The 18,690-nt window shown below is 35.2% G+C and overlaps 1 protein-coding gene across 26 annotated transcripts in view; it reads left to right on the forward strand.

The window, feature by feature from the left end:
- The window catches only part of plce1 (phospholipase C, epsilon 1), a 159,939-nt gene that overhangs the window by 30,469 nt on the left and 110,780 nt on the right, over window positions 1–18,690 (forward strand). For 6 of the 26 annotated variants that reach the window (XR_012387671.1, XM_073917834.1, XM_073917839.1 and 3 more), the window contains exon 1: window positions 14,030–14,129. The gene's annotated coding sequence lies outside the window, so the exon portion shown is untranslated. 26 annotated transcript variants of the gene reach the window in all.

An 18,690-nucleotide genomic window follows, 5' to 3' on the forward strand; every position in this document is an offset into this window, starting at 1 on the left:
TAAATATTATTTATTCAATGCCTACAAATGCGTATGCGTGATTGTCATAACGGGACAGTGTGGAGGAGAGAGAGAGAGGTGAGGTAAGATGGCGAGTCACGCACCAAGTGACCTGCAGTTTGGCAGTATTTCCGGATTTGACCGAACGAGAAAGGAGAAGTGGTATTACGAACTAGAAGTCCGCGGGAGGAGATTTTTTGCAGTGCGGGAATAAATTTCCGAATAAATAGCGGAAGCGGTCGGTAACTGGTGTAATTTGAAAGGGAGCGGGTGCGCGGTCTAACAATATCGCTCCCGAGCTGTTTGTGTATGTTTGTGTTTGTGTGTGTGTGTGCGTGTGCGTGTGTGTGACAAGACACACAGTTGACCGAACCTAAGGTCGCATATAAGGTATTGAATGGTTTAGCCACAAGCCAACAGTTTGGTGACGCTGTCTGAGCCTTACGTCATATTTTTTTTCATGATTATGCACAGTAAGACCGGATACCAAGGTAAAATAGGGAGGAGGTTTGACGGTATCGAAATTTGGATTCATAGCAGAGGGGTGTCGTGGATGTAAGTTAAGAGCCGGGGCGGTGGTTGGTTGTCTCGGACAAAAGTGAAGAGGGTTGGGGAGCTGCGGAACAAAGTGAACAGTGGACGGGTGAGGAGGGGGATCGGTAAAACGAGGTGCTGGATCAGATTTCCGAGGTTCCGGATCCAGCTTGTTCCAGCAGAAGTTAAGCCCTGTGTTGTCCTAAAAAAAGTCGAAAATATCGTACACATACCTTAAGAACAGTATTGCAGAAAATTTTAACGTTATACCTGGAAGACGGTTATCGTCCCATGCCTAATCAGGACATCCTCATATGAGTGTGTGCTTTACAAACTGCACAATAAGGATAAAGCAGGGATTTCTAGACAAATCCTGGCATGGGGAAACTTTTGGTTGTATGTGACATCTCCCTTTGTCTTATAATATTTTGTTGTATTTATTTATTCATTTGTATTAATACATTTTTTTTCTTTTTTCTTACATTTTAGTTTTATGTGTAATAATAGGCCCATATACATGCACAGAATTTACAAATATTATTATTGTTATTGATTATTTATTGTATTAGTATAGATTAATAGTATATATTTTCTATTTTTGAGTAAAATATTATTATAGTTTTATTGTTATAGTTAAAATAATAATTGAATTAGTATAATCATTAAATCAGGAAATGAATTAGATTAAAGGATATTAATAATAAATTAAAAATGTTATAAAACTATTAAATTGCAGATTTGTTTCCCCAATTTGTTCTGCATTTTTAATTTTAAAAAAATGAATTTTTGGGGTATTATGTAAATGTAAAATGAACTTTGCAATGGATGCCATATAATATTGCAATATTTAGATTCTAATGAGCATCATCAAGATAAATATTATTATTAATATTGTTGTAATGCATCTGGGTTTCTTCTTGGATATCAGAGATTGGTTTTCTTTAAGAGCCTACTCCACTGTGATTCATTGTTATTTTCCTTGACTTTAACAGTCTGAATCATTCTGGTTTGATTTTGATTTCTGCCCCCTAGTGTCCATCTGCAGAACCGTGCTTTCCGAAATCCTCAATGATGTGGGGTATTTGGATACAAAAGAAGTATTTATTGCAACATCAAATGTCTGTACTTGAATGGGTCTGGTGGATTTCACATATACTGTTGTTTCTCAGCATTCCTTTGATGTGCATTGACAGAGAACGTCAAGTCATGAAAATAAACGATTCCGTGTTCAACAGACCACTCACACACTATACTGTAGTGAAAATTCTACACACACCTGATTTTTTATTAATTATAGTTCTGTAGATTTTATAGTGCACTCTTAAAAATAAAACTAATTTACTGGAATCTGGTTCTATGAAAAACATTTAACATCAGTCTGGAAACTTCATTGTGCAGAAGTTGCTAAATAGAATACACATTAAATCGCTGCCAAATATATGGATATGTGTATATATATATATATATATATATATGTATATATATATATATATATATATATATATATATATATATATATATATATATATATATATATATATATATATATATATATAAAATCCAATATGGACCCCTTACCTGGATTATATTGATGCTTTTTCAAGCTGTATTTTAAGTTATGGTATGTCATAATTTAATTAATTAATTTTATTATTAATTAAATTAATAAATAATTGAATTAATTACTTTTCATAATCGACCAAGCTGACAAGAAAATGAATAAATGAATGAATGAATGAATGAATGCATGTAAAAAATTATGCAATATAAAAAGGGTTATTGTAAATGAATTTGTAAATGAATCTTTACATTAATTTATTCAACTTGTACAATTTATTCAATTAAATTTATACAATTTGTTTTGTAGAACTTGGAATTTCTATAACAAAATCAGACAGTTTTAAAACTGCTAAAAATGTCAAATAATTCTGAATTTGCTTAACCCTTTTTTAATAGCAGGATTGTTCTAGACCAGAGGTGTCCAAACTCGGTCCTGGAAGGCCGGTGTCCTGCATAGTTTGGACACCCCTGTCCTAGACTAAGATCATATAAGTGGTTAAAATTATAATCTTATTTTGCTTAAAATGAAAAGAATCGTGAATATAGATCATAATATTAGAATTATTATTCACAAAACTGCTGAGTTTTAGTTTACATTTGATTACTCAATATCTGCCTAGTAAGACCAAAAAAAAGCATTTTTTTTTTATCCTTTAACCAGTTCAACTCCGCGGACCCAAAGCGTCATCGACTTTCGCTTAAGATTTAAAGGGCTAGCGTTGCACCAGACCCCCGTAAGTGGTTTTGTTTGAAAGTGTAACAATCTATATTGTATGCACATATGCATCACTTTGGGTTTTATTCTACTGTACAAAAGTTATTTACACTTAAATACACAGTATTTTGGATACCCGAGCTGGGAATTTTACATTGGTTCATTTTCATATTTTTCATATGACACATGTACAAGTTATAGCTCAAATGAAAGCTCTTGCCGGTGCTCATACGGTTCTAGCATTCTTTTTACTGAATTATATTCACATATCAAACAGTTGCAGAATGAATCGCGGTGTTTCCATGGCGCAGAAGTGAAAGCAATACATTCATGATCAATAAGCAGCCCCAGATAGCACAGACAGCTGTCATCTCTTACCTTATGCTGTGCGCTTCAGGGCCATTCTCCTCTGATTTTGAGGTGATGTGCATAAGTAATCCTTTTATATGTCTGACGTGGTCCAAACACAGTCAATTATGTTTGGTCAAACAAAAGAATAGTGAAATATGAAAACAATGATCGATCTATGTGGCTTGTACAGCACCTCTCATCAGTTGGAATACAATAACTTTTGCATAGATTATGGTCGAGACATTTTTCTTTTTTCCTATGATTACAGACATGTGCAGGAACCATAAAAATTAATTACAGCACGCTAGATCACACAGAACCTAAAAGGTACACTTTTAAATTTTGAGTTTATGAAAAAAAATACAAACAGCCTCTTTTTTTAGGTGTTTATTATAACACAGACAACATATACAGTTATTTTAAACACTTTCAATAGTGTTTTCTGAAAATTCAAAGGGTTTTCTTTAAAATGATGCCAAATTTTTGCATTTACACTGCATGTGGATTTGGGAAGCTTTTAAATTTGGGTTGGGAAAAATCCAAGCGGAAATCACAAAATAACAGCAGAGTTTAACTGGTTAAGTATCTATCTTGTTCATTGTGTATTTAATGCAGATGCTCTACACCAGTGGTTCTCAAACCTTTTTCATCAAGTACCACCTCAGAAAAAAAATAGTCTCTCTAAGTACCACCAAAAATGAGCAGTATTGAAATACAGAGGCGTAGTAGGCCCAGTAAAGCAGCTACAACTCTTCACAGTTAAAAAAAAAACGTTTCAGATTACCTCAGAAATATAGGCTATATGTCATATATGGCATATTATATACATCATTTTTGATAAATTGTGAAATGTGTGTAGCATGTACTTGACATATTTCATTCCTCTGCGTACCACTAGAAGGAAGCCTACGTACCACTAGTGGTACACGTACCACAGTTTGAGAACCACTGCTCTACACTACAAAATCACTGCAATCTGCTGAAATAGATTACATATAGTATTTTGATAGAAAAGGAAAATATTGCAATGTACTTTTTTTCTCAATATGGTGCAGCATTAATGAAGGATGTTTTTGTGAATTAAACCAAAATGTTGGCTGAAGACCGTGTATCCACCGAGCCCCTTGTATCAGTCTTGAAAATATGCATTTGGACTGAAGTGAACACTGCCACTTGGAGGCAGTGTTATACAACTTCAGGAGTACTCACAGGGGAAAAAAAGAGAGAGTGTTCCTCTTTTCTGCACTATACATGCAAGACAGTTAGCTCTTATAAAACAAACCCTCACCAAATACCCAGAGGATGTTCATTTGCCATTCATTTAATTCTCGTATGCCCGAAGTGCTACTTGATGTCCTTGTGCTGATGAATCGGCATCTCAATTAATCACACGTTCATTAAGTTCACCATCTCAGAGGTCACACAGGCCACTTCTCAATCTAAAATCCTACTTTAATGCATTAATGTCATGTATTCAGCAGAATTTCTGAATATATATAATGTCTGTTCTGCCTCTCCATCTCTGCCCAGGGTGTTGTATTTATAACCTGCAAGGAAACTGGCTCGAGGTCTCTGCTTAAAAGGTTGATATGGCAACAGCAGGGAGCGTTTGTTAATGAGCGGGATCACACACACTAATCCCTGGATGAAACACACACAGGTTGTGCAACAGCAGAACCTAATTGGATAATTACACAAACAAGAATTGTAGTCTGTTGAGCTGCTCCATAATTCCCTGCCACATATGAGATAAGATAAAAGTCTTGTTGCCATGATGCGGCTAAAGCACCCATCGTTTATTGAAAAAAGGTAAATATTATTTCATTATCACATGTTCCTTTTGCAATTTGTTCATCTAAAATGGCAAGAAATATTATATTATACTATATTATATTATATTATATTATATCACATTATTTTATATTATATCACATTATATTATATTATATTATATTATATTATATTATATTATATTATATTACATTATATTAAATTACACATTTCAGTTGTTATTTAAGCCCTGTCAGTGTTGGAAATTAACAAGGGCTTTTGAAATGCGAGCAAAATTAACAAAATGCCCCTGAAATTTAAGACCATAGATTGCGGGCAAAAATGCTTCTTGAACTCCTCACAATTAAATGAAACTATTATGACTGTCATAATTAAAGAGAGATATGGGTTTGCTGTATTACATCTATATTCTGAGATCTGTTGAGTTTGGGTTGCTTGTGGCCTAATGGTTTGGATGTTGGATTTGTAATTGAAAGGACTCCGGACTCTCTTTATGTTTAATACCCAGCTGAGGTGGAATTGACAGGCTCTGAACCCTTAATAGGGTATATGCGGAGCTTGTGTTTTCTCATACTGATAAACTTCTTTTGAACGGTTAATGTGACTTTTTTCCATTTTATACGGTTCCTTTTACTGCATTGATGCTGTATTGTAATTAAAATACAATCAGTTAAATAGACATTGGCATTCATTTAGTTGTTAAAGCGTAAAACGAAACAAAAAGCCGTTTACTCGCATGCCCCCCATCAGGCTAGCGCAGAAGCTCCATTGGGGTAAAATAAATGCTCATATTTTAAAGAGACGAGGGAAAATGTGATTTAACGCAGTGTTTTTGTTCAATCTGAGACCCACTTTATATCAGATATCTGTGAGGCAGTGAGATTGCTGATTTTTAAAGAAAACAGACCTTAAATGCGGCAATTTTGTAATGGTATACAGTTCACTGGAAGTGCTTATCCCACATTACTGGCAAATTAAAAGTTCCTAGAAGCAATAGGTGCTTACTGTGCATGTGTGCCTGTGCGTGTGTGTGTGCATGTGTGTGTTTGTGTGTGTTCGTGTGTGCGCATGCACTTGCATGCTTGTGCGCGTACGCTTGCATGCGTTCGCCTGCATGAGTGCGTGCGTGCTCTTCTCATGTTTGTGCACTTGCATGGGTCAAAATCAGGGAACCAATTTTGAGTATAGGTTACAATTAGGGATGTAACGGTATTGTAAATACCGTCATACCGCAATATTAATTTTTTTCGATATTACCGAAGTCGCATGACTCGGTAAAACTATAGGTCTTCTGAGAAAATTTGCTTAGGCGAATGAAGCGAACGGGAGGTAGCAAAAACTACAATACCCATCAGCCCATGCTTGACCATCATCCCTTGCGGTCTGTTGTCGCTACAGATCCAGTAATGCGGAAATGGAGTGTGCTGCTAGAAGCGGGGATGAAAAGAGCTCTCGAGCGCCGAAAACGGAGCGTTTCGAAATGTGTGGATAATGTCTCAGTGTGGATAATGGAAAACGGAGACATCTGAAAACGGAGGCGGGGCTGCAGACGTTCGCCTCTCTGATTGGGGCTTTTCCTGAATATTAAGTAGCCTAACACGCACAGTTCAGTCCTGCATCCTCTCCTTGTAAGTTCAGACTTCGCAAGTTTGATCAAGGCTGCAGTCTCTTCTTCTCAGTTTGAAATGGAAAGCAGACTATACCGAGGACACGGGTAAATCTTCAAAGGGAACAGTGTACTTTATAACTTCATTCACATCACCCTGGCTTCGTTGTTTCACTTTATCAACAATAAAATGTAAACATGATTTAAGGAACTGCCTATTTTCATTTTAATATTAGCAACTTAGACAACAGACATGTTGAGGCGTCGTGCTGCATAAGATGAGCGTCATCTTCACTGTGTGGATATTTATAACAAAACGGAGCCGATAACAACTGCCTCCTTTCAATTTCAGTGAAAATACGAAACACAGCCTCTCTTTTGCTGAATATCAGTTTTAATAATCGATAATGGCCATTTTAAAAGTATAACATACAATAAGTTTATACATTATAGGAAATAAAGGCAAGCGATCAGTCAATATACAGAATGTACGTGGTTACATTAATCATTATCTTTGCACTCAGCCAAAACACGTTACCTGAGAACAAGTAATAGATTCCAATGACCAAAGTCAGGGAATATGTCGTTAGATAAAGACAACAAGATAAATGAAATATCCCGTTTAATAAATATAGTGAGATTAGATCCAGCGGGAGATGCTTGATGAGAAGTCCGACTAGCAGAGCTCTCATCTGGGTAGATGGGCTGAGTGTGAATAAATGTTGAATGTGATGAGTTTTCAACAATACTAAATTGAAACTTTATTGTTTTTACATGGTTTAATAATTTTTTGTTATTAAAATTGAAGTTCCTGTTTCAAAGCTTACAGATAGATGGCTAATTTGTATGTCATTGACACTTTTGGCAGTTTTTTGGAGTATTTTCATAAGTTTTGTTTTTTCCTGTAAATGATTCAATAAATACCGTACCGTGACATTCATACCGAGGTATTACCGTACCGTGAAATTCTGATACCGTTACATCCCTAGTTACAATACTTGACAAGACTTGCTTCGCTTGACTAGTTGCTCTCCGAATCAAAATCTAGATCAGGGGTGCCCAAACTTTTCAGCCTGCAACCCCCCCAAATAATAATGCCAGTCATTTGTGAACCCCAACACCCTCTGAGGTTAGTCAGTCAGTCTTTATTCATTTCCCGAAGGCAACTTGGTTGCAGCATACAAGCATGTCATACATATTACACAAACACACACTGTACAATACAAATCTACCCTAAATTAAAGAACTTTAAAGCTGAGGGGATAAATAAAAGTTTGAACCGATTTGTTTTACTGAGTTCTGTATTGAATACCAGAAGGGAGAAGATAAAACTTGTGTTGCATAGGATGGGAATCATCTGACAAAATACTCTTGAGCTTTATTCAATACTTGTCGATGGTTATAAATATACAAATCAAGCATTCAATAGCAAACACACACCAATAGGCCCAAGTCTATTCTTCATTTAATTTTGAAGAAAGTCAAATCAATCTGCTGCATCTGACTTTAATCTTTAATTTTTTTTTTAAATGTTACTATTGATTTGATATTCTATATATGGGTAAAATATGGTCATTCTAATGCTTTTATAAATGAAGTTGATTGTTGGAAATCACCAAGTGACCCCCTGGGGGGTCCCGACCCCCACATGGGGAACCACTGATTTAGATATGATTAAAAGTCTAAACTTTTGGAACTTTTCTCTAACTTGATAGAGACTGACTTTATGGTCAGACATGTTTTGTTATTGACAGATATTTACATCTATCTTTCTTTACAATATGGATCTATCTTAATATAATAATAATAATAATAATAATAATAATAAAGATACTTTATTTATTTTTGAGTAGACTTGTCAATAACGGCCCATTCACACGGGGCGTCAACATCAATGCTTCCCATTGACTTTGAATGGGTGATGTTAGGCGTTGCCGAACTGCATTGTGGATCCGTCTGCACCGCTTCAGAGGTGTGGCTCGCTGCAAAACTTGGGACTTGCTCAACTTTTCAAGCGCCTATGGAAGCGTCAGCCAATCAGATCGCTGTATGCAAATATCCCAGCTCAAACACTGGCCTATTGCTGACTATTTTCATTGGCTGACTCTGCTATGAAGATCACGTCAGCCACAACTTCAGACACGCCCTCTGTCAAGCGTTGACTCTGAAGCCCTGTGTGAATGGGGCTTAATGGTATTGGAGTACTACAGAAATGCGGGTAAAATTTAAATTGCATTGGCTTTTGAATGTATTGTTTTTATGTTTTGCATTGGCATCTGATGCTCTTACCTGAACCATACCAGAGTGCATCGCTCGTGAGTTTGTTTTTCGTTGGACTTCTGTTCTTGTAACATTCAAAACATTACAGATCTGATTATATGCTATAAATGCCATAAGAATGACAGCGGGATTAGAAGTCACTTCAGCTTGAGGTGTCTGCCAGGCAAATAAACAGGACTGTAAATATGAAGTGAGCGCAGTTGTCGTTAGTCATCTGCTTGAAGACGCTTCTCTTGTGTAAGATTGTATCTGCTTCATCGCCTCTATTACCAGGGCCCATTTGCCTCATATCCAAATAAGGGGAGTTGAACCTGACCCAAGACATGATCTCCTCCTTAAACTGCTTCTGGCTTCATCCCATTCTTTCTCTCCCTTGCTCTCTCGCTCTTTCTGTACATTCTTCCTGATGGAATACAGATGCCAATGACACTAGCAGTTGTTTGGAAACATGGTTGATGATGCATTATCTGGCCTGAATGGGAATCTTTGAACACAGTAAGTGGTCAAGACGTTTTCTTGCATGCTTTGATTGAACTCTTAGCCTACAAAAGCAAGACAATGGAGGCAAAAATACAGTTTTGGCATTTTGGCTTTTCATAAATTGTTTTTTTGTGTGAAATTTAATGTAAAGAAAACATTCAAAACTAACTTTTTAGTAATCATTTTGTTGCACTTTACCAATTTGTGTCAGTAGATTTTAAGTACAATACACGTTTTAAAGGCTGTTTGACTCAAAATGGGGTTTTGTTTGAATTCTAAAGGTCTAAATCTAAAGCCAGATTTTCTATACAACTTAAAAAAAAAAAAGAAAATACACAATTTTAAACCTTTATTTTGTTCTGACTGTTTGTAGGACTTTCTGAATTAAGGAATAAATAAAAAGATTCCCGGATTCTCCTCTGTAAAAGATTAAAAGCAATGGGTTTCCTCTCTTTTTTTAAAGCAAAATCAACTAATCACTTTTTACAGTGCATAAGAAATGCAAATATATTGTATAATGCAAGTTTTCTAATGTGTTATGTAAATGGTTGAATTGTTTCAATAAATATGTTCTAATTTGCATAAATGTTTAACTCAAAACTCAGAATATTTAAGTTTGATTCAAAGTTCTTGTTTATTTTTTTCACAGTTTGCTGTAAAAGGGATTAGTTGACTTTATAGTGAGTAAATCTGTTGTCTTAAAATAATCAAGTACATGAACTACAGTGCTCAGCATATATGAGTACACCCCATTTTGAAATTGAATATTTTACTCAATTTCTCAGTGAATAAAGTTGATGTATTTTGGTGCATTTAAACATATCAGATTTATGAAATAAATATATTTATTAAAATTATGTTTTGGTCATTAAAACTTATTTTGGAAATTGAAAGTTAATAAATTTAAATTCAAGCAAAAAATTGCAAAAATAAAATACAACCTACAAAATTTCAACTACATTTTTCAATTTTCTGCTTCTCTTGATTTTTCCCTCTTTTTTAAATTTGTATTTAATATTTTTCCTAACATATAAATTTGGGTGTACTTGTTTTTGGGCCGTTATCTTAAATTCTTTTGTTAGATTAGCTCCAGATTTGGCTTCAGTACTGAATAATCTAATGTATATGCACAAATATAATATTGTAGAGCTTCCTAATAAAAATTTGTGAGGGGTGTACTTATATTTGCTGAGCACTGTACTTGCATAATTATAAACATTATTAGCTGAACAGTTATGAATAATGGGTTCATTGACAATTTATTTATTTTTTTAAAAAGCAATTACGTTTTATGGTGTGGTGACAATTATTAGTTAGATTTCTGCTCCAATTTCATCTGCTGTGTTGCCTGAAGTGCAGTCTAGGTTTTGAATGACAGCATGAGTTCATCTATTAGTGATGTTGAGCTTTGTTTTGGAGTTTAGCAGTTTACCATGGCTCTTCTGTTATAGTTTGTGTTGGTAACCTGATCATGAGACTGCAGAATTGGCTTTGGACTGAATGTTTCAGTGTGACATCATGAGAAACACGATGAGATAACAGCATCCCGCGGTGAACCTCATTTCTCCTCTAATAACTTCCAGCTTTACTCTGTCACTGTGCGCCTGTAGCTTTTCACTTTTGGAGGAAATTCAGACGTTCACCGCTTCAAGCCTTTCGTCTTTACCCAAAGACTCTTTTAATATCCCAGAAATCATAGTTAACATTTAAAGCATCGGGATGACGGTTCATGACTTTTCCTAATCTTCAGGGAACAGCTTATAAACAAAATGTCAAGTTGATAACGTTCATTAGTTGGTGTGTCAGAGATCCCTGCTCTAAAATCGTTTTTCATTAAATGTTTTCAGATAGTGCTCAGCAAGTTGTGTTCCTTCCTACAGTGTTTTTGCCTTTTAACCTACTGTAGTGAACTTAAAGGCAGGAAACTCTAAAGATATATTTGTCAAAGTGGTCTGAAGTTAATACAACCGAAAGAAAAAAATAGAGATTAATTTCAAAATGTGTTTTAATTGATACACTTTTTCACCCCAAAATGAAAGGTCTTCCTACATTTATTCTCTCTCGTATTTTCTTTAACTTGTATGACTTTCTTTCCTACCAAACAGGCATTTTGTCTGAAAGTGTCTTTGGACTTTTTTTGGCTTAAGTTTTTCCACACATTATTCAAGACTTTTTTTTTCGTCAGATATACAGTCATGTGCAGGACTAAATTCAAAGTTAATGCCGTTTTTGTGCTAAAATTAGAAAGTTAAATATAAGTAATAGTACATAAAAATGAAATAAATATTATAAAATATGAAGCTAAGCATATCACGTAATATAACTTGAAATTAAATACATGGTTCACTAGGCTGGTATAAGATTCTGACGGTATGATATCCTTGGAAAATAATCACAGTTTCACGATATCACGGTTTTGTGATTACTGCTCTGAAATACTTTCTTTTTAAATGTCTGAGTAAAAAACAACAAGTTTTTTCCTCATTGAAATATAATTTACTTTAACATTTTAAATATTTTGGAGCAGTAAACGTGTCAGGATAAATAATCAAAATCAATCTTTAACTTCTGCTGTCTTCATTAGTTTCAAAAACACAATTTGCTTTAAAACTTTAGGCATTATTAGGTATCTTTCTTTTCTTTTTAGAGATAAAGTAAGCCACTGGATTGTTCAGGTTTACAGCATGTTTGGATTTTGTTTTAAGAGTGATTTATTTTTCAGATGCTTTTTCCTTTCCAGTCCTTTTTTTTTGCTGGAGATACTATTGTGCTAAAGTTTTTATTTGTATTGATGCTATTCTGCATGTATAGCAGAATATTTCAGCAGATGTAAAACCTTGACTTTACAAAACGCGGTATACCTTAAAACCTGCTATCATCTCATGCCAAGTTGAACTGAATAAATTTGAAATGCACTGTAAAATATTTAATGACAAAAATCAAGATAACAAATGTTTTTGTGTTACTTTAACTTATTTAAAAAGTTAATCTGGTTTCAGCTCTTATAACTATTCGTGAAGTTATACGAAGTTTTATTGAATATTTTTAGTCCGTTTGATTGATGTAAGTTGAGAAAAGTTTAGTTTGATTGAACTAAAGTTAGGTCAGCAAGAATTGTTTTACAGTGCGTGAAAAGAAATTAACTTTTAAAGTTAACATTTTATTTCAGCTTTTTTATTTTATTTTTAGTTGTCATTTTAACTCAAATATAAAACATACATGAAAAAGCTGTTCAAATAACCCAAATAAATGTAAAAAAAAAAAAAACTAAATCAAAAATTTGAAAAATTTAATGAAAAATGTATTTCATTGTAATGCTAATATGACAGAAATATGACAGTCATGAAAACAACTATTTTTATTATACTATTCGTTCATTCATTCATTTCTTTTCAGCGTAGTCCCTTTATTAATTTGGGGTCGCCACAGCGGAATGAACCACCAGCTTATCCAGCAAATGTTTTACGCAGCAGATGCCCTTTCAGCTGCAACCCATCACTGGGAAACACCCATTCACTCTCATTTACACACACTGGCCAATTTAGCTTACCCAATTCCTATAGGGTGCATGTCTTTGGACTGTGGGGGGAACCGGAGCACCCGGAGGAAACCCACGCTAACACAGGAAGAACATGCAAACTCAGAAATGCTAACTGACCCAGCTGATGCTTGAACCAGTGACCAGTGTGAGGGCACAGCGCTGCCCACTGTGTTTGCACCATTGTGCAGCCCACTAATTTAATATTAATCAGTTAATCACTTACGCCCCATTCACACGAGGCTTCAACATCAACGCTTGACTGAAGGCGTGTCTGAAGTTGGGGCTAACGCGATCGTCATAGCAGCGTCAGCCAATGAAATTCAGTCAGCAATAGGCCACTGTCTTGCTGTTGTATTTGCATACAGCGATCTGATTGGGTGATGCTTCCGTTGGCGCTTGAAAAGTTGAGCTAGTCCCAACTTCTGCAGCGAGCAACGCCTCAGAAGTGGTGCCGACGGATCCACAATGCAGTTCGGCAACGCCTGGCGTCACCCATTCAAAGTGAGCGGGAAGCGTTGACGCTGACGCCCCGTGTGAATGTGGCGTTAAAGTTTCCACTAAATTTAAATTGTTATACAAAGTGAACTTAATATTTTCAGTCAGCTTGATTGATGTAAGTTGAGATGACTGTAAAAGTTCCTTTTAATTCGACTTAAAATTGTAGGCAAGATTTTTTAACAGTGTAGTTATACAGTAATTTCGCACAGAAATTTACAAAAATTCAGGGTATGTTATTATGCAAAAACAAATTTTTTATCTTTATGTTGAGCAGAAGTAAGTCATTTGTGTTTGGAACAACATGACAGTGCAAAACAGATAAAAGAGTCCTCATATAAGGGTGAAGTCAGAACATGCGAGTCAAAGCGTGCTTCATCTTTCCTTTTAATGGCTGCAGTATACACACATTATACAAACAGTGTGTGATCTCTGGCTCTCTCTGTTAGCGTTCACCTCACGCACAGACTTTGCGTCCACGTGCTGCAAGCGCACAGCTAAACACACAAATGCACAGGCCAGGAAATTGTGATAAGCGATCACTGAGCGTGTCCTGAGGTTTGTTAAGACGGCCCCATGTGAAATTCAACATGAGATTATGAAGCGCTCGGGCTCCACCTCTGCCAGAACCGCACCAAAAACAGCTTCTTAACAATCTCAACCTGCCTCCACTTCCACACTAAATCTCGCATGTGACTCTTACACAAGAAAAGCTGCTGTGGACCTAGTTTTTAGGGGCCCGGGGATCAACTGAAGGTGGATTTGCAAGCATTTGCGTAAGTTTGTATTTGTTTGTATTTTTTTTTCACTTAATGTTAAACTTTTAGCTTTTTATTTGTAAGAAAATGCATAATTAAATGCGTGTATGTCTGTCAGTGAGAGTTTATAATTATCCGTATGCTCAGTCTGAATGCGACAATGCGATTGTTGACATGTTCGTCAACAATCTCCAAGATTTTCACTTTTAACGTCATTACCATTTAGTTGAGTCTTGAGATGTTTGAGATTTGAATAGGTTCACACTGAGCTCTGAGTGATCATTGTTAAGTGTGCAGTTTGTTGAGTAGATTTATGACCCCGCTGGGGTTTAGCTGAATTGTGGGAACTGCTGTTTATATTGTCTTTTTCTGTATTACTAGTTTTAGGCTGTACATGTGTCTGTGACAATAATGAAGCAGTTTTTGGGGTCTTATGGATGTCAAGCTCTAGCAGCTCTAGTCTGGTGGCTGTTGTTTCTCTGTGTGGCGACAGCAGTGAATTTATTGACTGTCCAATCCCTATATTTACCCATCAGAGGTTAAGAACCAAAGATCACATTTTTCATTGCTTATGTAAGCTTGGTGGAATGAATTTAACATCCTCATTCCTAAGACTTTATTTAGTTTTGTTTTGAGATGTGCTGTAGTAGAAATGCTTCATTTAAAATATTATTTAGCAGTAAATTAAACTAGAATTATCTTTAGTTGCATCAAATGTCTGTTTATTACCCTTCTTTACTGTTGCAGTTATTATCATGCCATAATAGGATCATTCTAGGATAATTATCACATATTTATGTATTATATTTGCTACAAACTAGTACAGGCACCATTATCAGACATTTCTTGCTACATGTAATAGGCAAGGCAAGTTTATTTATATAGCACAGGGGTGTCCAAGCTCAGTCCTGTAGGGCTGGGGTCCTGCTAAGTTTAGCTCCAACCTGCTTCAACACACCTGCCAGGATGTTTCTAGTATATGTAAGAGCTTCATTAGCTGGTTCAGGTGTGTTTGATCAGGGTTGATTAGGAAGTGCTTTACATAAACAGGAATAGAAGAGACAAGAAAATAAAAACAACAAAGAATAAAAATGATTAAAAACAGATTACAATGTGTTAAACAAGTTTTAAATGAATGGAAAAGAAAGACATAGTAGCACAGTCTTGATTTGAATGTGCCTTATGTTGGAGCACATCTGATCATTTCTGGAAGCTGATTCCAGCAGTAGCCGAAGGCCGATTCACCCTGGTTGACTGAACCCTTGGAATTTCTAATTTACTTGATCTTAATGTTCTGAGTGATCTGTTAGGTTTGTATTCTGTGAGCATATCTGTAATGTATTGAGGTCCTAGACCATTTAGTGATTTATAGACTAGTAATAATACTTGAAAATCTATTCTGGATGTAACTAGGAGCCAGTGCCAAGATCGGAGGATAGGTGTGATGAGCTCAGATTTTCTGGTTCTGGTCAGAATCCTGCCAGCAGCGTTTTGGAGGAGCTGCAACTGTCTGACTGACTTTTAAACTAATAAAACCAATGCTTAGCATGTAGCTTGATGAAAACACAAGTAAACAATCATTACATTTTCTCTATTTTAAATATTTTTTGACGATTGTTTGGTAGTCATACTCAACTATTCAACCCTTCTATTTGTTGATAATAAGCACTAAAATGATTATACAAACAAATGATCACAAATAAACATAATAATGAGGAATGAAAGTCTATTCAACATAATTTCCTTACCCTTACTGCATACTTTCATTTTCATTGATGTCATAAATAGTCAAATGATTTAGAAATGAAAGCTAATAAAATATAAATTAATTATATACCCAAGTTAAATGTTTAATTAATCAAATACATTAAATCAACCATATTGCTTATTTTGTTGGAAAACAAAAACGTCATATATACAGTTGAAGTCAGAATTATTCACCCCCTTTGCATTTTTTTCCCTTTTTTAAATGTTTCCCAAATGATGTTTAACAAAGCAAGTACAATTTTCACAGCATGTCTGATAATATTTTTTCTTCTTGAGAAAGTCTTATTTGTTTTATTTCGGCTAGAATAAAAGCAGCTTTTAATAAAAAAAGCCATTTTAGGGTCAAAATTATTAGCCCCTTTAAGCTTTATTTTTTCGATAGTCTACAAAACAAACAATAACTTGCCTAATTACCCTAACCTGCCTAGTAAACCTAATTAACCTAGTTAAGCCTTTAAATGTCACTTTAAGCTGTATAGAAGTGTCTTAAAAAAGATCTAGTCAAATATTATTTACTGTCATCATGGCAAAGATAAAATTAATCAGTTAGTAGAGATGAGTTATTTAGAAATTGTTTAGAAATGAGTTGTAAAAAGTCTTCTTTCTGTTAAACAGAAATTGTGGAAAAATAATTCAGGGGGGCTAATAATTCAGACTTCAATGTAAACAGTGTAGAAAAAATAGCAAGGTCCAGAAAAGTCAATAAAACGATTAAATATAAAGTAAATCATCTAATATTCAGTTTGACCTATTGAGATTGAAGACCTGAAGGTTCTGAAGGTTAAGCACCTGTATTGACCTTATGCTGAAAAATCGTTTCAGGCTGCGTTTTTGCTCTCCTTTTGTGTAAATTGCTTAGGGCTGTGCGATTTAGCCTAAAATCAAAACCTCGATTAATTGAAGATTTCAACTCGAATACAAGTAATAATCACTTATTTTATTTATTTATTTTATTGTTTGCCCTCATAGTTCAATGACAAGTTTTGTACAGTAAATATGCTCACATATTAAAAGTGAGAGGTTTCTGAATGAAGGGTGCATTTCTTGATTTTAAAACAAATGAAGGAAGCGCACATTATCTACCATCTATGATTATTTATTAAATATTTACGTTGAAGAACTGAAATTAAAGCACACACTGTCTGAAAAGCAGCTCTCAGCGCTGCCCACCCTCATCACCTCTACAAAACCGACCAATCACAAAGCTTGCGCTATGTGGTGTTGTGACGTGTAGTTAATTTTTTTTTGAGAGCGAAGGCTACGCCGGACCGTACATGTGAGTTTGGCTGCAGTATAACATCAGAATGATATAATAAGTATAAATCATAATGTAATAAGTGTAAAATAGCCCTAACAGAGCAAGTCACGTGACTCCACACACGGTAGAGAAAGTATTTTAAAAAAATTGACATGCAAAAATTTGATTGTTTTTATGTTCTGAATGTTGATTTCAATTACTTTTCGATTAATTGCCCAGCCCAAAAAAATTGTCAATATTAAAGGACAATAAAAACAGAAACAAAAAAACACAGTCACTCACATCTATTGTTTTGACAGCACAGAATTATACACAGTTCCTCACATGTTGCACGTAGTTTCTCTCAGGATTAGCTGTCAGATGGGTAGTGCTTGTGCAGGAACGCTGAGTCGGACAGCTGGAATCTTGTGAATGAGACTGGACCATAAACAGTCACATTTACAGCAGGGGAAAACAGTAAAACTGGAGCTCCGCCACCAACTCTCAAACTTGCGTACCGGTGCCGTTGTGTTGCCGTAAGTGAATTTCCTCAGATGAAAACATTATTCCATGTGCACACGTTTCTGTGGCTGCTACATTGGATAGTGGGGTACTACATGGAGGGGTACAGTATTATTTTTTTACTTTAGAGTTCATGATGAATGCCATTATTCACAAAAAAAAAAATAATTCATTGAATTTACAATTTTTTTAAGGTATGTGGTTGCAAATTTATGTGGGCTGAGATAAGCAAACAAATTAAAATTAGTAATCTTTACCTCAACTTGTTTGTTTAAAATTTCGGCAATATAAATTGTTTGCAACCACGTACCTTAAATAAATGAGCAAATCCAATGAATCATTTTTTTTTTGGTGTTCTTAGGCAAAACCTACTAAAATCACAAAACTGATTAAATTTTTTTTAATCTATATTAGCAGAGATGTGTGTTTCAGTATGTCCGAGCCGAATTAATAAACGTGTTATTGGTTGCAGCCAGCATTGTCTGGAAAAGTGGACAACACTTGGCATGGATGCAAAATGTTTTAGTCAGTTGTGAGGAAGGCCAGACATCCATCCAGAGGGAGGAGGGAGGCGGTCATATAAGACTTCAGATCGGGGCGAGATTTTGGACGACTCTCTGCATGGATGAAAGGCTTGTCATGATAAAGAAATTTAAAGCTGTTTGTTCGCCGGTCATTCCTGCTTTTAACTAAACATTTTCAGTCTTTCAGAGCACACATAATGCCCCCTTTTCATAAGATGTGAAATAAATCTCGGTGAAGTTTGGTTTAAAATACACCCAAATAGGAGCACATTTGACGAGCTGTAATAAAATAAACTGTGGGGTGAGCAAAAAGACATTTCATGTTTTTGCGTGCGTCTTCTTACGTGCCTTGATGGAAATATGTGTAGGAATAACGGAGTAACATTGAGATGACTAAAAGAATAAACTAATGGTAAAAGGTGGCAAGAGAAACACAGAACAACAAGTTAACACCGCAAAACCAATTGTTTACAATATGTACAAACACAAAAAATAATATAATACTAAATTTGAAGAAAACCCAGACAAA

This window comes from Danio rerio, chromosome 12, assembly GCF_049306965.1.
Source record: "Danio rerio strain Tuebingen ecotype United States chromosome 12, GRCz12tu, whole genome shotgun sequence".
In the NCBI taxonomy this organism is placed as follows: domain Eukaryota; kingdom Metazoa; phylum Chordata; class Actinopteri; order Cypriniformes; family Danionidae; genus Danio; species Danio rerio.